This window comes from Carassius gibelio, chromosome A25 (genome assembly GCF_023724105.1).
Source record: "Carassius gibelio isolate Cgi1373 ecotype wild population from Czech Republic chromosome A25, carGib1.2-hapl.c, whole genome shotgun sequence".
In the NCBI taxonomy this organism is placed as follows: domain Eukaryota; kingdom Metazoa; phylum Chordata; class Actinopteri; order Cypriniformes; family Cyprinidae; genus Carassius; species Carassius gibelio.
Genome location: NC_068395.1, coordinates 4,838,407 through 4,860,534, shown reverse-complemented (window position 1 = coordinate 4,860,534; position 22,128 = coordinate 4,838,407). Strand labels below are relative to the sequence as shown.

The following is a 22,128-nucleotide window of genomic DNA, read 5'->3' as shown; positions in this document are numbered from 1 at the left end:
TGTTGTGCTGCACTCTGTCCTTAAGTCCCCTCTCGCGCTTGAGTAAACTTAGCAGACGACTTTAATGAGATCAACTTAAACCGAGTTGATGCTTCACTGAATCTTATTGTAATTATACTCAAGTTATATTTTAATCGTCGGTACATTTCAAATGCATTGAAACTGGCCGCTTCTTTGCCTTTCCTGCAAAATCAATTTTTCTGTAACCAAAACAGAGCCTGAAGGAGTTATGTGGTTTTTTTTTTTCTTCTTTTATTCAGGCACTTTTACGTCCCTGGGGTGAATTTTTATTAAAACTAACAAATTCCTACTTCTACTGTTTGACATGCGAAGGTCACATTAAAAATAATTGAAACTGTTGATCATTATTCCTTCATTATTTATTTTTGATGCATTTCTGATGCTTTGCACATTTTAGTTTATTATTAGTATAGGTCCTATAGATTTACTCTTCTCCCAGACACAGATATATCATACATTTAAAATAATAATAATAATTACTATTATTATTATTATTATTTTAACATTAAGATAATATTAGTGAAATAAGTCATTTAAATGTTTAATATGTTAAAATTGTTATACATATTTATCTGTTATTTACACAGCAACAAACAGTTTTTACCCTAATAAAGTTTGTTAATATTCCCCAACATTTAGTGTACTTGCTTACCAAAAATCAAGGCAAATCTTACTTTTTTTAAGTACTTATTTAATTATGGTTAGCATACTTAAAATTCTAGCTATGAAATTAAAATATTACTATGAATATCTTATAAAGAAAAAAAAAAGTTATTTCCTTCATAGAATGCTATTAAACATAATACATGATTTAAGATATGAAGTGTGAAATGACAAATGCTGGAGTGGCAGAATTATTATTATATATTTTTTTTTTCTGTGAGCGATGCATATCCACTGAATAGTAGAAATTGTTAGTAAACTAATTTAATGTGTTTTAAAGAGTTTATACATTAAAAATCACACCCTCAGAAATATTCATCAGCTACGATGTAATTGTTTAAAATAAGATGTAAAAGTGATATTTCACTCAAAAAGGACATTTGTCAAACTGAAAATCTGATAACTAAATGGTTTTAGTTTCCCATTGACTTCCATTGAATAGATGAAAAAAAAAAAAAAAAAAAAAAAAAAATACAATGGAGTTCAGTGGGAACCGGAAGTGTTACACACATTCTTCATAATATTTTATTTTATTTTTATTTTTTATTTCTTATCATCAGACCCCTGATTCATGCAAAGTTTGGGAAGTTAATCTCCAAGTTTAGTTAATTTACTCATAACTGTAAATCATAGAGCTGTCTTTCATCAAACAACTAATTAGCCAAAAATGTGTATTTCTCACTTTGCAGAGGCTTGTCCTTTGAAACACTAGAGAAGCATGTTTTTTCTAAATACTTTGAGGGATGTTGCTATCCTAGAGGGGAAGAGATGCACAGCTTCTTAATTATAATCCAAAAATAATTATTCTTCCATTTGCATTTAAAACATATACCATTTTAATATAAATTTAGGATAAATGCTATTAGATCAGACTATTATTTCTTGCTTATAATATTTACCACATTTAAGTATGTTCCATTATCACAAAAGTTCATGAACCGTGACAAGTCAAGGATCCATGATGATGCACAGTCAGTTTTTGAAAGAAAAATACATTTTATTTATTAAGTTGAATATTTACATCACTCTCCTGTAATGAACAGAACAACCTTTAAGCCATCAAAATGGTTTCCATCAATGATAGCCTAAATAACAAATCAGGGTCAAATAACAAAAGCTGTGACATACGCAAAGAAATGCCAAAAATTAACAATAAACTAAGAACAATGGGAAACCGGATGCTTTAGCTAATGTAAATGAAAAGCTTAAAAGGGGGTCTGCTTGATTTATGCACATTTACACACATGCTACTGGCGGTTTTACGTTAAAGCAGCTCGTCGCATCTCATTGATGGACCAACCAGTGCGACTTTTCGCTTTGTCATGGTTTTTCACCAGCTGAGCTAATAATGTACTCTTTTAGAGGATTATAGATCAGCACCTGTTTTTGCAGGTGGATCCTCATAATGGTCTGTTAATGAGTTTTACGCATCGGAAGGTGTTTCCTGCAGCTGCTCTAATGTGGAAACAGTAGTTGTCAGCCATCCATTACAATAGAAAAAGAATGGTTTGGTTTAAAGTTTCCTTTTACCTCATAGTAAGTGGTCCGCTGTATAGAAAGAGCATTATGGGTGGTCTTTCCATGTTTTTCAAAAGGAAAACTTTTCTTCTGTTTGAACCATGTGCTTTTCTTTGCTTCTTTTCACAGAGGAGCCTAAGATGAACCGCTGATGGACTACAGTACGTTGAACCTCGAGCTGAATGCACTCTTCGTTTTGACAGCTACATTGACCTCAGCTTTGCCATTTCATCGGTCAAGCCGAAAGGTCTGTGAGTTTGGCTGGTCATCTGAGGCCTCTCTCTCTCTCTCTCTCTCTCTCTCTCTCTCTCACACACACACACACACACACTTTTTACAGTTACCCTCAACCTGGCCTGCTCTGCTTTTGAGCTCTCATTCTCTGGTGACATCACTTCTCTGACATCATTGCCTCCATTGAAAGAAAGGTTAATTAGGTCCAACTGTTCCCGGCCAATACCATCTGGCCATCTGTTTCTTCACCTGCTTACAGGATTTAGATGCTTGTTGTTGAAAGTGATGCGATCAGCATTATGTGATTGTCCTCAATCGGTTTCCTTATATATTTTGAACAGTAGTGTATATTAGTGTGATATATTTTAGTATAACATATTTAAAGTCTCTTATGCTCACCAAGGCTGAAGTTTATTAAAAACTACAGTAAAAACTGCAATATTGTGAAATATTATTACAATATAAGTTTTCTACTTATTGTAATATCTAATTTATTACAAAAATAATTTTAGTATGCTTAATTGGTGCACAAGTAACATTAAAAAATATATATATATATATATGGTTGAATAAATAATTCATTTGATTTTTGTGGAAACAGTGATATATGCTATTCAGGATTATTTGATGAATAGAGAATTATTTGTTGTAAATAAAGATCATTATTTGTTTAAATTTACTTTTCTAACATAATAAATCTTTAAAGTCATTCTTGTCACTTTTGATCAATTCAGATGATCCAACCCGATCTCACGGCAATTCGTACATTTTTCACAAGGTGGCTTATTTGTACGAATTCGTATGACCACACTCGTACAAATTCATACGATTGTTGCCAAATCGTACGTATTTTATGAGTTGCACAATTCATATGAATTTGTACGAATGACCTACACCTAACGCTGCCCCTAAACCTAACCGTCACTGGGGTTTAGACAAATCGTATAAAATCGTACGAGTGAGGTTGTACAAATCCGTACGAATAAGCCACCTCGTAAAATATGAATGAATTGGCCGTGAGATAGCATTGGATGATCCTTGCTAATTGAAATACTTGTTAAACAAACAAACAATCAAATAAATATTACTTGATCGGTAATGTATATATTATAATTTTTTTAAAACGTTTTAGATTAAGTTTGCTATTTTTTTAATCTTTATTTAAAAAAAAAAAATCTTTTTACATTTTTTATACATTTTTTTTTTTTTATTTTAGTAATTTTGTTATATATGAATGGTTTCTTAAACAATTGCAAACAACGACAACAACAAAATCCGGCTTTATTGAAAGCAATGAAAATTTTGCAAAAAAAAAAAAAAAAAAAAAAAAAACACAAAAACAAGCTAACTTTTAGCTTTGCATTGCATTCTCAAACATGATGTGCTTTAAACCACAAATGTATTCAAAGGAAGCAACCCATTCAGTTCTTTCCTTGCTTATCATTGAAAGTTATCAGCATAGCAAATTTGCAAACAACTAGACTCCGCAGAGACTCAAGCTTAACAGCGCATGACCAGAAAGCTGCCGTTTCAGCTCAGGCTTTGTTTACATGTTCAGGGACATAAGTCTAAATGATTCATAAGAGAACTGGAGCCACATCGGACGGCTGACAGAAACATTATGAGCGTTCGCTCTGTGATCCAGTGGTGAGGCTGATAGTATCTCTTTCATTTCCTCCGCACAATGCCCTGAAAACAGAAGCCCCGCAGAGAACTGGGGCCTGTGTTCCGTTCTGATAACCTTGAAGGGGAGATGGAAGAAATCATTTACTTTCATAAGGATATGTGCGCTCGAGTCCCGTCTTGCTGCGTGAGTGGGCAAAATGGATTTGAGGATTTTTTATTCCACCTGTGCTCTTGCTCTAACTATTTCAGCATGCCTTCATGTCTTCCAGAGGTTTTTATGCACTGTTAAGAAGCCGGTATTACTCAAGATGTTAAATATTCATCCAGATGTGAAACACCAAAGTTGTCAAGGGCAAGGAATTTTATTTTTTTGATACACTGCATTTTTTTTATGATTCAAGTTGACTAAATGGATTGGGTGTAAAAAAAAAAAAAAAAAAAAAAAAAAACGAGTTTCAGAGAAAAGGAAGGCAGCTGTACAATCACGCAAACAGAGAGAACAAAAACTACCTTTATTTACGGTTGTATGTGAATTTCACTTTCTTGCTCTCGCACGTTTTCTAACCTTCTTTCGTCTCTTTTTCTTTGATCTTTTCACCTTCTGAGGAATTCTGGATTTCTTTTGAAAGCCTGAAAATGGATGCCCGAGAGGATGAGGATACATCTTTGAGGTATAACACAACCGAGGTGTGAAAGTCAAGGGCACAGAAATTCATAGATGTAACACACCTAAAATAGAACAGGTGAGACTTTGGTGTTTTAAAAAGAGCAAAAAATGTAAACAGACATACTGTTTAGACTTGATTGGACAGAATTCTGAATATAAGAGCTGGTTCGTTTTTGATCCATGAGCTTGAATTGAGCTGGCCACATCCCAAGTGGTTGCTTCTATTTAAAGCTGTACTTATTTTAATGCTTACGTACTATTTTTGTATTGCGACATATAGCTTTTAAAAACCAGCCATGAACACATGAAATGGAAACTGACATGAGACTATACAGCATTCTGCTGCTCCTTGATAAATTATTTCTTGACGTCTGGCACTGGGAATCAGAGATATCCTTGAAAAAATAACAACTGGTGTCATTTTTCTGTTCTTCAAATGAAGAGCTTTATTCTGGTGTCTGCTACACAAGCGTGTTGCCTTTTTACGATTTACAACTTCAAGTGCAGCCCATTCCACTTCCTACTTTTGAAACAAATCCAGAAGATTACAGCAGACACACATCCCAAGTAGAAGGTCTGCTGAGAAGGAACTGCTGATATACTGTACCAGTACCACATTACCGTGCTCATTGTTTCGCTTTCTTCTCTTGTTCATGATGGAGGATTAAGCAGTGTCTTTACATGGGTGCCAGGCTCTTAGCAAACAAACCATTCACAAATGGAAAATGCAATCGGGCAAATACTGTTAGCAGACAAAAGGAACAGGGTGCACGTCTGCAGACACGGAAAAGCCATTTCAGTTTGCTTGTCAGAGCACATAAGGGTATGAATATTCATTGCCCTATATTTTCAGCTGTGTGTTTTATTTATTTGTTTAAACGGTTTCTCTCACTCGGTCTCTCTAACCATCTCTCTCACTTTTCTTTGTTTTTTGTTTTTTTTTCCCCTACAGTTTCACAAAAGCATAGTTAAAGTCCAAAAGTAGCAGATGTGTTTTCCACCACAAAGTCTCGGATTCGGTGCGCGGAACAAAAAGGAGCGAAGAATGGTGTTTGGATTTGGAGCAAAAAGCTATTCTCTGTAGAATTCCACCCGGACCCACTGAGAGATGTGACTTTACCTCCATTCTCAAAATTAGAGTTGCCAAGTAAAGCGTAACTAAATGAATAGAGTTTTATGCCAGTTTTTAGCACTATTTTTTTTTCCAGCAAAATGCATCAACATTGACAATTGTATTTTGCAGCCAAATTTCATTAGTATTTTAACTACAATATAAATATACAATAGAAAAGCTATACATTTAATAGAAAACATGCTATACGAGCAATATATATATTTGTAAACTAACAGCAAATCAGCATATCAGAGTGATTTCTGAAGGACCATGTGACACTAAAGACTGGAGGAATGATGCTGAAAATACATTTTTGCATCACAAGAATAAATGACAGCTTAATATATATATCGATACAGGAAATAGTTATTTTAAATTCCAATTATATTTTACTGTATTCTTCATCAAATAACTTGGTGAGCTAAAAACAAACCAAAAAACAAACACTGAACTCTTAACCTACCCTAAATCCGAGCATTTCTCAACAATTTTAAAAACATATAGGAAAGTGAATGTACAGTGACAATAATTTTTACCGACGATATACTATAGGTGATTTTTTTTATTTTTTATCTTTTAGCAATTTTGGTTGTGCTGTTCAACATAAATAAAATGTGAAACAAAGACACCGTACCCATTTTCAAGCAGGGATTTTGTTCATTTCATTGATGCACATTTTCACTGGTTTTGTTTCTATGGCAATAAAAATGTCCAAAATACAGAGCACATAAAGGCATCATCTTGAATTACAGTCATACTGTCTTAGGTAAGACTTATAATTTGCTTATAGGCAAAAGCTCAAATGATATGTGTGCAGTGGTGTGCAACACTTTAGTATGACATTAAAATTCATTTATCTTTACTACAGATGCATCGAGCCATAATAGCATTTTTCCACTTAATTTAATCCGTCATTCTCTTTTAATAGCTGTAGGTTTAAACTGAATGTGTAGCATTTTGCTTATTTATTTATTTTTCATTTTTGTAGCATATATATTCCTTTTATAGAATTTATATTCATATTTGCACTCAATGTACTCAATATTTATAAATATACATTCTGATTTACAATCATATAATCAGAATAATAACTATCCGTTGACAGTTTATATTTATATATTCAAACTTTTTGATTTTTCTTCTAATTTATTCATGCTTTAACTATATATTTAGCTTTACTTTTTTGTATATATATTAGGGCTGTCAAATGATTACAATTTTTAATCAAATTAATCAGAATTTTCAGTGGATTAATCATGATTAATCTCTATTTGCAATTACACCTGAATCCTAACCATTTTTTTTTCTGAAATGCGTACCAAAAGATAAATAACAGGACACAGATACATAATTTTCATGTATTGATTCATCAATATGTGGTTCTTTTTTTTCTGAATTTCAAAAGTTTAACATTTACTTAATCACATTTACCTTAGCACTATATCAAACCATGCCATTTAACCACAGATAGTGTAAGAGTTTTAGGTGAACCAGTGGTTAAATATAGCCACATATCTATGAAATGATGCATAGAGAAACTCGAAAGAATGAACTCAGAAACACAAACATGCGCCCTCTGCACTCTGGGCACTCTTGTTTTTAGGAGGTGTTCATTTGCTCTGCCACAATACTTTAGGATCGATATTTTAACGTTCTGAAGGCTTCAAGTGTCAGTAAAACCAAGTAAAAATGCAAATGCTTTATCAAACAGCTGTAATTTTCGCTGCATTGCATGTAGCCGTTCTGCACATGCGCAGTGTGAAACACAGGACGCTATAACACTTACTATCTTGAGAATTCAGAGATCAACGAGACTTTCCTGACCTAAATAATTTGTCACACTGCGCATGCGTGAAATGCGTTAAAAAATTTGACGTAATTAACGACAAACAACTAATTAACGTCGTTAACGTGCTATTTTTGACAGCCCTAATATATATATATATATATATATATATATATATATATATATATATATATATATATATATATATATATATATATATATATATATATATCACATTGATAAATATATATTCAGTCTTGTTTCTATATTCAAATGTATATATTGCAATTTACATTTACATATTCAGAATTAGAACTACATATTCATGATTTAGATTTATATATTCAGTCAACTGCATTTGCAGATTTAATTCTATATATTCACAATTTATATTTACATATTAATAAGATTTGTATCTATATAGATTTGTGGAAGAGATATAAATATATATTCTGAATTACTTCTATGTATTCAGACTTATAACTATATATTCAGATTCACTATACACTGGTAATATGTTCAGATACAAAGGCCTCTAAGTGCCATTTGAATTTTTCTTCTAAAGTTAGCATTTTTATCAGGTTCCTATGTTTAGGTTGAGTAATTTTACTTTAATCCTATTCTATTACATTAAAGGGAAATAACTGAACATAAAGAGGACACACACACACACACACACACACACACACACACACACTTAAGAATATTTACTTTTATATTTATATCAAATGGCATATGTATAAACATATAAAAAACAAACAAACAGAAAATTATATATAAAAAAAAATAGAGGATGTCTCTTATTTTTCTCTGATGAAGTTGCCAGCCATTGCATATTTAATTTAACAGGTAGCGCAGACAACAATAAAATGAGCGCAGAAAGCCTCGGGGGTGCTGCTACGGATCCATTAAAGTTCATCAGCAACTTTGACAAAATGCAGCCGAACGGGAACTCTGAGAGAGCCATGAATCCGCAGCGGCATCCCCTGGTGTTTGCATAATGAATGAAATGTTATTTGCCTGTTTTATCAGCGTAATGCTTATTCATGCTGCAATGAGACAAAATAGTGAATGGATTCCTCAGGTGACTCATGCATAATTCAGCTCTGGCCGAGGTGAATCACCTGTGCCTGTTCAGGCTTCACATTGATTTGCAGTTCTTGAATGCAAGATGGAGGCCTTGGGTTAATTCATGTTTAGTGTGTAGCAGTGGAGTTATTCATTATCATACTGTTATTCAGTTACACAAGAGAATCTTAAGGGGATAGTTCAGCAAAAATGAAAATCCTGACATTATTTACTCACCCTTATGTCATTTCAATCCTGTATCTTGTTATTTTTTCCTGTAGAGCACAAAAAAGAGAAATCTTCTCAAATGTATAATCACCTATATTCACAGTTTACAGTCACCTGGACTGCCAAGCTCCAAATAAAATATAAAATGAATGAATGAATGAATGAATGAATAAATTAATAAACACATACCTAGGTTTCAAGTCCAAAATGTAAGATGTTAATCACCAAGTTCTGGCTTGTGATTATTTTTTTTGTTTTTGTTTTTTTGTAATTGCAACTTTATATTGATCTCTTGATTGTGACTTAAAAAAAAAAAAAAAAAAAAAAAAAAAAAATTATATATATATATATATATATATATATAATATTTATTTATTTATATATTATATAAATATATGTTATAGGCTTTCTAACTTGGAATATGACTTTATACAGTATGTCATGATGTAGCTATTTCTCGTAATTGCAACATTCTTACAATGAACTTTCTCCAGGTTAACAAAAATAACTACTTTATTTGCCCCTCACTAGAATCAGAGACAATTTATAAGAGACATGGCACTTCCTAAATTCTCAATACAACTATATAAGGAAAACCCATAACGGCAAAGATGGCGGTTGTGTGCACATGTCCCGCCCCTCCCACTGGAAAGCCAATCATCTGCTTTTAACAATCAAGCCTAGAAACATTTAAGCCTATTGTCTGGTTCCACTGACGTATGCTCACAGTTGAGGAACATTTGGGCATGCGTGGTAAAAGTCTAACCTTTGGGGAAAAAGGCGTTATAAACCTTATTTTGTGGCAGTCATAAAAAAATGTATTTAAATATAACATCTTCAAATATTGCATCACCAGATGTCATGATCTCACCAAACAAATCCATGAATGCTCTGATATAGACACCCTCACACAAGCAAAGTAACAAATTCTTGACCTATTTTTTGAACTTTATTATTGGCATACTTTAATAAAAAACAAAGTCAAGGGTTTATGTTGTGTTTCTTTCTTTCTATGCCTTTCGTCTCACTGTAAGCAAGTCAGAGATTACCTCTATTTTCCCCCTTCACATTTCTCCTCAACTCCCTTTGTAGAGTTCTGAAGAAACTGACTTAAAGATGCATAATTTACAATTTCTTCCGTTTTCCTTCAGCTCCCACTGTTTTCGGGATGGGCAAATGAAAAAAATAAAAATAAGTATGATCTACTTTTTAGCTACTGCACTTATTCATTTTACACTTTTTTTCTCATCAAGTTGATACAATTATAAATTAAATGCACCATAAATAAAAGGCATTAAGATGACAATTAAGATGGGTTCGTTTTTGATTCAAAAGTAGTTCAAATGTAAAGCTTTTTGCAGAGCGTTTATGGACCATTGACTACAATATTTCCCTGATCAGTAGAGGGAGACGAAATCTAATGATACATAGTATTTTGCGCCAGAGTGAATATTTCAAAATAAATCAGTTAAAGCAATTCCAACAAACTGTGCCTCATTACTTCCTGTTAGTCACTGATAAACACACTCCTATTAGAAGGAGAAACCAGTTATGCAAATATGAGTTGTTTTATATCTCGGTTGGTTTTGTGTTAGTTTATAAATACTCATTTTTAATTCAAATTTGACTTGGTTTGTTTATCTGGTCAATAAGTGTTATTTTAGAGCTATGTTTATTTTGCTCGTCTTCGGGCTGCCACTCTTGGGTCCCACAAGAAATGAAGAATGGTTGGAGAGTTAGCTAAATTTAATAAACGTCAATCTCCTTGACAAGCAAAATTACACATCAGCGAGGCATGCCAATTACATAGATGTTCATACGCTGTTAAACCACGGTCACACTGGAATGTTGATTAGCTCGCTAGATGAACAAAGTACCCACTTACACACACAACACAAACATTAAATTGCTAGTATGGGTTTATCAATTTTTCCAAAAGATTAAGACAAAATACACGTGACGTACAAAAAACTAGCTTCTTATCATTTCTGACGAAAAAGGGGGCTTGTCTGTGTAAGTCACTGCCAGAACGTTTTGCTGTTGTAAGTATCTGTGGTCACTCCGGTGTTCTGAGATGCATTTCGAGTGTTGCTATGCATTTGCTTGGGTGTTCTGGATAATTGTTAGGTGGTTGCTTAATGACAATGCTAAAAGAATCAGCCCGCTGGTTCAGGACACTGTGATGTGGTTGCTAGAGTGCTCTAAGTGTTTTTGTTTATGTTTTATTTTTTTTTAGTGTGCAAAAATGTAAATAGCCTAAGAACACCCTAGCAACCACTTAATAAAGTTTGTCGCCACGTCTTTAAAATTCAAACACATTTCTATGAGTGTACACACACCGGCAGCACCAATTGGTACTGTGTAGTTGCTAGAATGTTCTGAATGTTTGTTAGGCGGCTGCTGGTTTCTGAAAAGCTTTTAATTTTAATTTAAATTGTTTTTTGTTGTTTTTAAATTGTTTATTTTAATGTGTTGCTATGCAGTAGCTGAGGTGTTCTGAATGGTATTTAGTGTGTTGCTGTAGGGTAGCTAGAGTCTTTTGAATAATTTCTAAATTGTTTTCTTACTGATACAGGTGAAATTATTCCAGCTTCAAGTTCAAGGAGTTGCTATGTGGTTACTAGGGTGTTCTAAATCATTAGGTGTTTCCCAAATCACGTAGGCTATGTATGCACTATTCTATGATGTTTTGTATTATAAATAGTGTAAGTAGTGCATTCACACTGAAAATTCCAAGAAGACCTGAAAGATGCACTTAAATAACTTAAAAATATTGGACAAATCATGCACTCAGCTGTCCCAGCTTTAATTATGTAGCGAATGGGCAAGGGGCAAAATTAATCCGATTATGAACGGCAAAATAACCTCATGTAATTCATACACTACATGGTTGACTGCATACACTCTAAAAAACGCTGGGTTGTTTTTTCAACCCAACTGCTGGGTTGAGGCCGTTGGATAGGACTTTGGGATGTTTTAACCCAAGTTTGGGTTGAAAATAACTCTCTTTTTTAACCCAGCGGGGTGGGTTGAGGACGAGGACGTGAAGGAGAGCACGCACGTCACGTCAAAATCGTACGTCTCCAGTGCGAGCAGCCGCCATTTTCTCAGCGTGATAGAAGCGAGAAGCGAGTGAAACACTATGGTAAGTAACGTTAAATATTCAAAATGTAAAGTTATCTTTTATTGTTTTCCCGGTTGTATGAAAGGCGGAAGGTTTTATGAAAGGCGGAAACAAAGGAGCTTAACGTTATATATATATATATATAAAAAAAAACGGACGCGGTTTTCGCCTCGGACACGGAGGTCTTAACTGCCTCATGTAACGTTACTGAACGGAGGATGTACTTTTAATATAACGTCTGTGAATGTATTTTGTCATATTTACATAAGATTTTACATTATCTGTTCTCTTTGAGGCGTTAACAGACGGTTATGGTCACGGTTACGCTCATGTGAATTTGTCTTTTTTTTCGCGGTTAAACTGAATGTATGTTTGTCTCCTAAAGGAAACGCCATTGTGTAGTAAAGACTAGCATAATTATTTTGAGGCTGTTGGAAGTGGTAACTGTTAAAAGTATGTTTTACATGTAATATTTCAGACTTGTCCAGCTCCTGTCTTCATTGTCCTCGCGCTGAGAATTAAAGACACAGAAGCTGTTTGTGTGAGGAGTCACAGACCTGTGTGAGGATGAGGAGGAGGTGTTCTTCTGAAGAGCGGGACAGACGGAGAAGACTAAAATAATGTGTGTGTTTTTTTTAGATGTTGAAATCCAGAGACAAGATAACTTCATTCTTTTGAGACTGATGTAAGTTAAATTATTATTACTTTTTTTTTTTTTAGAAAATTTAATGTTTCTGTTGTGTCCTGCCTGTTAACTTCACATTTTGATGCAAAAACAGTGTGATTTTATATATGTATGTATGTATATGTTAATATTTTATTGAAACCATTGATGCCCCTCTTTGCAGAACTCAAACTAACTGGAGTTAAGGAGTTAAGGTGGTTTTCTCAGCTTCTTCTGAAGAGAGGGAAATATAGTTTAAGGCAAGTAAACTTCATAATTTCATGTTATCAGTTTTTTTTTTTTTTTTTACTAAGAGTAAAATAATGTTTGTTTTTTTGTTTTTGTAGATGTTAAAAGCAAGAGACATGGGAGAGCATCATTCCTTTGAGATTTTATGTAAGTTATTTTTAGAAAATAAATTTTTCTGTTGTCTCCTGCCAGTTTACTTCACATTTTGATGCAACAACAGTGTGATTACGTGCTCATTTCATTAAGACCATTGATGTCTGTGTTTTTTATTGCAGAACTCAAACCAACTTTGGAGATGTCTGATTTGGAGAGTCATCATTCTTGGTCTTCGCTCTTAAAGGTAAAGTTCACACAAAAAATCATTTACTTGCCCTCAAGTCATTCCAAACCTATAAGACTTTTGTCTGTCTTTACAACATAAATTAATATATTTTTAGTTTTCTCATAATACTTGTTAATCCATTTATAGTTTATATAATCAGTATTTTCAAGCTTCATAAATATAGAGTTATTGTACTAGTAATTCATCTGATATTTATATATGAATACATCTTAAATTATATGATAGCAAACATGTATGTTCAAAATAAAATACTGGTCTCCCAGACCAGCAATGGAGGACACAAAAAGAGAATATTAAATATATTCATACGTTTTCCAAAAAATTAGCAGATTTTGCATGAGTCTGGAAAAACATGAGGAGAGTAAATTATAAACATTTAAATTATTTGGTGAACTAACGATTTGAAGAGCAGCCCTCCATGTACGTGAATATTGTGAGGTATGTGAATGTCATGTCTGTTTTAATGTTTCAGTAAAGAAGCTTTCTGAAAGCAATATTTATTCAAACAATATCGCATGTCCTCACACTATAGTGCTGCCATTATAGCATTCTGGAGCGCTGTGGTGGACTGAGACATTAAACAACCGCACAAAGTGTTGAAACTTTAAAACCGATTATTTACCTATCCTTACGGATGTGAATACACCTCTACCTGAAAATGGATAGTTTAATTAAATGTTTAATTTTTTCAAATGTGTTTCTCTTAGGCCACTGATGAAGAACAGGCGGTGACTGGGATGAATCCTGGTCAGAGAGGAGAATCTTCTTTCCCCTAAACAGATGCAGTGGTGGTTTTAAAGGAGGACGCTGCCCTGGATGATGTAGATGTCGTCACATGCTGTGCTGATGGGGTTTCTTCATGACTACATCAGTTATGCTAAAGAGATCATGAAAATTGACTGTGATGCATGATCTGTATTCATGGACTATGAAACAAACTGTAAGTGTATAATTTGTTAAAAAAAAAAAGTTAAATGCTTTTTCTGTGTTGTTTAGTAGAAGAGTTTACACTCTGTCATTCATAAACCTGCTCACATTCTTTCACACACACACACACACACACACACACACACACACACACACACACACACGCGTCTGTTAAATGTTATAATATCAAAGTTAGTGTTGTGATTTATTTGTGTACTGTCATGCCAGAATAGTTGGGGAAAAAACCTAACTAATTGTAAATTTATTGTATGTGTTTTCATATATTTTTATACAATTGAACAAAGTCCAATTTGATCTTAAGTTATATTCATCAAATGTTCAATGCTTTGTTTATGAACTCTGTAGCTGTTAATGCCATCCTTTTCTGCATTTCTTCTAACATGTTACTTTTTGACTTTTCTCTTGTTTTTAATAAATATTTTCCTTTTGGTAATTATTATTTGTGTGTAAAAGTGATGTTTAAAATGAACAACATTTGTAGGTTTAATGCCTAGCTCAATTTGGGTTAATTTTAACGTAGAAATGCATTGTTTCCCCACATGGCTGCACTCTGCGAGTTTATTTTCTGCCAGCAGGAGGCACTAAGAGCGGGAGGTAGGTTTCTCCGGTAACGGCTGCAGAGCGGTACTGAGCTCACAAACGCTGCCTTATCAAGCACATGCGAAATGATGTCGAACATTTTCTAAATACAGTAGTTTTCCTTCTGAAATACAGTGATAAAAAAAACACCCGCTCTGTTTTTTTAAACCCTGCAATATAGTCATTTTAAACCATAAAAAAGGCAACCCAGCAGGCTGGGTTAAATATGATAACCCAACTGGTTGGGTTAAAACAACCCAGCGCTGGGTTCGTCCCTTTTTGACCCAGCGCTGGGTTGTCAAAATAACCCAAATTGGGTTGTTTTTAACCCAGCAGTTTTTAGAGTGTACATAGCACATAGTGCATAGTGTGTCATTTGGGACACAGCTATTAATTATGCTACTATGTTGTTTCTATGAAGTTCTGACTGGATTTTAGTATGTTGCTGTGCAGTTGCTTTATGTGTTCTGGGTGGCTGTTAAAGTGTTTTGGGTAATTATTAAGTGATTATTTAGTGTCTCGGGTCAAAAGAGCTGGGTCTAAAGTTCAGGTCACATTTTTAGATATATCCATTTGTGAAATCTAATGCAGCATTAACTTGAATTATTTGAATCCCATCACTTAAGTGCAGTACTGTAGAATGATTTCACACAGGGAGGTTTGTCGCCTTTGGAAACCGAAAGAGGCACTGACACTACTTCTAATGCATCTGAAAAGCTGCTTCAGCAAGGAATTCTCACAGTTGGGCTCAATAGTGCTGTAATGTCCTGTAAGCTATTCACAGGAAAAAGCAGGTCTCTGCAAAAAGCAGCCAATATATCCTCTTCAAGTTAACATTTCCTTATGCTTTCTAAGCTCACTTTTTCAAAGCAATTTTTAAGGGACATTTGTCAGCTAATCAGAAAGAATTTATGTGTGTGTGTGTGTGTGTGTGTGGGCATGTTTTTGTGACATATCAGGACACAATTATGTATAATGACATGGGTATGACACAGGTATTACAAGGAGAGGGTGACTTATGAGGACATAACCCATGTCCCCTTTTTTCATACAGAATGACTTTTTTTGAGAAAGTAAAAATGCACAAAGTTTCCTGTGAGGGTTAGGGTTAGGTGTAGGGTTGGTGAAGGGGCTTAGAATATACAGTTTGTACAGTACAAAAACCATTACGCCTATGGAATATCCCCATTTTTCACAAAAACAAACGTGTGTGTGTGCGCGCGCGTGTGTGTGTAATAAATAATTTTCGCCTCTCTTTTATGAGAATCACTGAGAATGGAAATTACAACAAACTAAAAAGCAAACTCCTGGATGCAGCACAAAAAAAGACACATTTGGGCATAGAAATGTTCCCCACACTAGCTTTATTTTTTAGGTGTATTTGTGCATAATTGTATTATTTAGCATCATTGCTTAAGTGATTGGCTGTTAAAATAACACTAGCAGTTAGTGAACCTGTCTTTACAATCTGTATGGGCTAAAAACACACGCACAATCACAGAGCAATACATGTGCCCATGAGAGTGTGTGCAGGTGAGAGGAACAGGAAGTGCTGGATGATTTAGATCAGTCTCTTTGGAGAGAGTAGCCCCGTAGCTTTAGTTTGAAAAGGCCATATTCAACACATCATCCATCAGCGCTGTCACAGACCAGCCATCCTACCTCCATTCCTACTGATATTTTCCTCTCCACCTCTCAATACATCTTTTAGTGGGCCTCTACTACATTTCTGTCTCTAACTTTCCCCAGCCTCTCTTTTCCCAACTGTCTTCCTTTCTCTCTATTCCTCACCTCCATCTCCCTTTCCCATCCTGTCATGCTTGTGTTTAATAGATGAGGTAGCCATTTTCACTTCATACTTTTTCAGTATAGCAGTCAGAGAAAGACTGAGGTGGAGTGCCGGTGAAAGCTGCGCTGTCTATCACTGCTGTCCCACTGGAGAGAGGAGGCTGGCATATGGGCGTGTATAATGTTGGATTGGACATCCCATTGTGGATTTTATCTGTGTTGCCAGCAATCTGTTCAGGACTATGGCAATGAATGCTGCTTCTAAAATTCCCAACAGAGCCTTTATGCATTTCAGAAGGATTATGGGTACTTTTGAATGAATGAGAAAAATATGGTGGTTTTAAACAACATTAATATGCCAGGATTTCAAAGTTTGGGATATTTGTGAAAGTTTGTACATGAGGTGCATTAAGCAAACACCATGAGGCATGTTCTAAGCAGATATATTATGGAAAAGATTAGTTCCCTTTCAGTTGGTCACTTCGACGCTGTGTTGTGTGAAGTTCTGATACTAGGGGACACTCTTGGCAGCCCAGACACCTCTGACATCAAGAAAATGGCATTGAAATTGGCGAGCAAAATTTTCATTGCTGGCTACACCCCGGGATATCCATGTATAAATAGGCCAGCGTAGCATTTGCTCACTCCTTCTGTTTTTCGGAGCTGAATGCGGTGTCTTTCTATGAGAAGCAGCACTCTTTCACATCTCGATCTCCATGTTGTTGAATCCTCATTGTTTACTACAGGCAGTGGTCTCTTCCTTCTCATACACAGCTAAGTGTTGTGAGAGTACCCCTGGGTGCTTCAAAGGTGAGCTTTGAGAGCAAATTTCCTTCAGGCCTAACAGAGAGATCTGTTTGAGCCCTTTCAGTCAGTTGAAATTAGTGCCATCTCGACTAAGACTGCCTTCCTGACTATGCTCACTTTTATCAAGAGGGTGGGGGATCTTCAGGGCTCTTTATTAGTGAATCATGCCTAGAATTTGGGCCGGCAGACTCTCACATTGACCTGAGACTCTGGCCAAGATATGTGTCCACGGTCACCACCACTCCTTTCAGAGATCAGTTATTCCTCAACAAGAAGGGGACCCTGACCTGTGTCTGTTGTGGCCAGTGCGAACTCTGCGCCTCTATTCGGAACGCACACAGAATTTCAGACTGACAAATCAGCTCTTTGAGTGCTTTAGGGGACAGCAGAAGGGGAATGCTTTCTCCAAACAAAGTATCTCCCAACGGATTGTGGATGTGATCCTGATGGCCTATCAGGCCAGAGCTTACCCTTCCCACAAGAAGTGAGGGCTCACTTGACCAGGGGCATATCTGCTTCATCAGTTTAAGTAATTGCTGCCTTTCTAGTAGACATTGTTAGAGCTGCAGGTTGAGCTACCGTACACCTAATACATTAACCAGATTCTACAGTCTATGAATGGAACCAGTCTTATATACTCATTGAGTCCTGGAATCATTTTCCATCACTTAAGCACTTTTCAAGTAGCTGAGTTCACCTGAATAAAAAAAAAACTGTCTGTTAGAACATTACGAGGAGGTGACCCTATAAATGAACTCTTGTAATGAGTTACGTAGTGTGCATATGTAGTGGCTCCTCTTTGTGGCCCCATATGAGTATTACTCCACTGACTTGTCCCGTAGGATTTTGTGTTTTCCCTAGACAGATGGTTGGTCTGTCACTTAGCTCTGTGTTTGGTAGTTCTTCCCTTATGAGGAGAGGTGCATTTGGTCATGAGATGCTAGGCTTGTTAACATGTGTGTCCCCCATGGACACTTAACGCAGTTCACCAGCTGTGGCGTTAAGTATAGGGAACACTAATTTCAGAACTTCAACACAATGTCAAAGTGTTGGAATGAAAGGGAACATCTAGGTTACGAATGGTAACCATCGCCCCTTATGGAGGGAATGGAGACTTTGAACTGCCTCTTGAGGTGCTTATTGACTCCTCAGAACAGAATGAGTGAGTAAATGCTAAGCTTTTCAAGTAGCTTACCCGGATGTCTGGAGTGTGACCAGCTATGCAAATTTTGCTTGCCAATTTCATTGGACTTTTTTCCCAATGTTTTCAGAAGTTTCTGGGCTCCCAAGAGCCACTCCTAGTGTCAGAATTCTGGCCCAACATCTCCGTTCCCTCCATCAGGGAATGAGGGCTACCATATACTGTATAACCAAGATGTTTTTTTTTCTTACTCCTCTTACTTTCTCACTTTGGTTTACTTTTCAAAAAAATATCTTATTCATTTGGCATAATTCTAGAAATATTTTTATGAACTGAAAAATAAGGAATAAACACTAAGAAAGAAAAAAAATGTGGCCAAGTATGGTAACCCATAATAGGAATATGTGCTTTTCATTTCACCCATCCAAGTGCACACATACAGCAGTGAGTAGTGGAACGAACACACACACACACACACACACACACACACAGACACACCTTGAACACACAGCTGGAGCAGTGGGCAGCCAATTCTGCAGTGTCCATGGAGCATTTGGGGACTCGGTGCCTCGATCAAGGATCTCATCTCAGTCATCTTCAGGGTTATACAAGATAAGACTTTATCTTAATCTTCTCTAATTATTGTTTAAGTTAATTATATATAAATTACATAAATTATATATATATATATATATATATAGAAAGAAGGTGGAAATTATCATGAAAAACTACAGCTACTTTTAATTTACAAATGTACTAAGCAGACAACTGTCCTCTCAGAAAGGATGGCCATGATAAAGTTAATACTGCAGCTAAATGCGGTTGATTGATTGTTTAGCAGTTTTGTATTTATGTGCTCAGGCTGCAGAGTTCAAAATGTTTAAAGACTACAGCAGTGTTATTATTACATTAAAGGAATGTTCCGGGTTCAGTACCAGTTCATCTCTATCGACAGCATTTGAGCCATGCATGTTAACAGTAATGCACTTCAATGGACCAAGGGTTTGTAATAAAATATAACTATTATTCGATCAGTTAAGTTGTATGAATCATATTTTAAGAGTTAAACTATTACTCCAGGGAGATTAATTGAGTTACTGATTTAATTCCAATGTACAGTAAACAGGTGCTTCAAATAGGTCAAATAATGTCTGGCAAAAGCAATAAAGATAAAGGAGTCTTATTTTTACCGGAAGCAAAAGTTTGAAGTTAAAATTGTCTTGATGAGTTTGTTTCTACAAACATGTAGGTTTTTGTTTCACAAGATGTTAACTGATAGACTGGACTTGTGTGGATTACTTGGGGATTATTATAATGTTTTTATCAGCTGTTTGGACTCTCATTCTGACGGCACCCATTCACTGCAGGGTATCCATTGGCGAGTGATGTAATGCTACATTTCTCCAAATCTGTAGAGATAAAGAAACAAACTCATCTACATCTTGGCCTGAAGGTCAGTACATTTTCAGCAAATGTTAATTTTTTTGGCGAACTATTCTTTTAATCCAATGAAATGCCTTATCCTGTACTTCCGTTGTAATTACATTACTTTGAACACAATTTTTGCTTGTTTTACAAACCAAGGCATGAGATGAAATTATTTTTAGTGGTAATTGATGGCATGGATGCTGTTGTTCAACCTTGACGTCAAACTCAACATCCTTTAAATTAAAAAATAATTTGCATATTCATGCAAGGTGTCACACCTCAATTAACGATCAGTCTTTAAAACTCTGATGATCTCCACTCCGATGATAATGAGATAACGCATTAATGTTTCTGTACATCAAAGTCCCACCTGTCATTAAAAAAAAAAAAAAAAAAAAAAAACCTACTCGGATCAACTTCTAATTAATTTGTGAGAAATTTAATTGCATTCTAATCTTTTAACATTCAATTGAGTGCCTCTGTATATGAGAATGACAGAAACTAATTTGGTTCTGCTGCTTATAGAGTTAAATGTTTCTGATAGTTCACCTGTTTTCCGCTACTAGTTCGGTGGAGATGCCATAAAAAAATAAAAAAAAGATTCCTCTGGAGAGGAAAAACAGTGTTCTGTACACACTCAAATGCACAAGCAACTAGAAATCATTATTTCTATATCTACAGATAATTGATGTGATGGCTTGTCGGAATGCTCGAACCTATTTCATAAGTGAATGAAAGAAAAAAAAAGAAGAAAGATGCATATTATTAATTAGATCTTTCTAGTTTTGTGGCAGTGCATTGAAATAAGCATACGTTTACCACAGGAGGATTGCATTCTGTGCACTTGGCAGAGAACATTTATGTTTCAGTAAATAAATTAAAATATTTGAAGCAAATATTCAGGTTGGAAGTTTATTTGAGCTTCATTTTTTTTTTTTTCGATACTAGATAAAGTTATAGATCTTGATTTTTTTTTTTTTTTTTTTACAGTTATACAAAATCAGGAATTTCTATGTGTTCTGAGTGATTTGGGGTTGTTATAAATGGTTTGCTATAATGAATTTTATGGGATTTCTAGGGCATTGTCATGTACAGTAGTTTACAAAAAATTTTTGTAGGATTGGAGGTAGTCTGTAGACAATCTTATAACTAGCTTCATTAACGATATTAATTTACTAAATCTAAAAACAATATAAGTCTATTGTCCTCTTTTGGTTAGCAAATTAAACTTGTGTTGTTCAGGTTTTAAATGAAAAATAGACACTAGACATTGACTTCCATATTATAGAGAAAAAATAAATACTATGGATGTCAATGGCTATCATAAAAAAACAGGTTTGGAACAAGTGGAGGGAGAGTGAATAATGACTTTGGATTTGGGTGAAATTTCTTTTTAATTGTGGGAAGCAGCGATTAGAGAGGAAAATAAGCTTATTAAACAAATTATGAAGACGTTAAAATACATGTTTATTTTGGGGTTAGGTTTCGGGATGAGGGTTTGACAAATTTTGATTCAGGTCCATTTTCAGCCTGTCCTGATTGTCCTCCACAGAAAGGAAGTGAAATAAATGAAAATGGAACCGGAGAGAAAGTGATTTTGAATGCTGCAGGTGTCCAACCACTGCACGGTCCCACAGTGGCCAGTACTACCATCTGCTGTTTGGATAACCTCTCACCCCAGGCCTTCCCTGGAACCCACAAGGGCCTCCTGTGAGCGTCCGTGACAGCTACTCACCAGTCAGCAGTGGACACAGGACTCAGATGCTCTCAGCCTCGCTGGAATTCCAAGCGGACCCTCGTAACTACAGGAGTACAAAATATCCCGCCCACTTTGAGAGGCTGGAGGGAGCGAGAGCAGAACAGATGTAGAGATTGAAGCTGCTGGGTGCCGAACAGAGAGACAGTGATCACACTGAGACGGGGTTTAATTACTTCCTCCGCCCAGACACTTCTGCAGCAGTTGGCACCGCAAGCCCACTGCGACGTCTGATTGGAGGACTCGGAGTGCAGAAATTCTGATGTGTTGCCTTCAGGTGATTGTAATCTCATGCACATCCGTTTAAGTGTTTTAAAGTCAAACTATGAGAGGAAGTCATTACATAAAGAATGAAAGTTACTGAAGATTAGTTTTG

At 35.4% G+C, this 22,128-nt stretch overlaps 3 long non-coding RNA genes across 5 annotated transcripts in view; all 3 read left to right on the top strand.

The window, feature by feature from the left end:
- Nucleotides 1-3,908: 3,908 nt before the first annotated feature.
- On the top strand, nt 3,909-6,342 carry LOC127946831 (uncharacterized). Of its 3 annotated transcripts, XR_008151181.1 has the most exons (4): nt 3,909-4,246; nt 4,332-4,805; nt 5,010-5,552; nt 5,682-6,342. It is a non-coding gene; the product is annotated as an uncharacterized LOC127946831 (long non-coding RNA). The 3 variants fall into 3 exon arrangements; XR_008151179.1 differs by having other exon boundaries at nt 3,911-4,805; XR_008151180.1 differs by having other exon boundaries at nt 3,922-4,805; nt 5,392-5,552.
- Nucleotides 6,343-11,465: 5,123 nt separating this feature from the next.
- On the top strand, nt 11,466-12,958 carry LOC127946741 (uncharacterized). Its single transcript, XR_008151158.1, has 3 exons — nt 11,466-12,070; nt 12,528-12,734; nt 12,898-12,958. It is a non-coding gene; the product is annotated as an uncharacterized LOC127946741 (long non-coding RNA).
- Nucleotides 12,959-13,058: 100 nt separating this feature from the next.
- Nucleotides 13,059-22,128, top strand: part of LOC127946738 (uncharacterized) — a 109,313-nt gene continuing 100,243 nt past the window's right edge. Inside the window, exon 1 of the long non-coding RNA XR_008151156.1 lies at nt 13,059-13,109. This is a non-coding gene — a long non-coding RNA (uncharacterized LOC127946738). The remainder of the gene's footprint in view (nt 13,110-22,128) is intronic.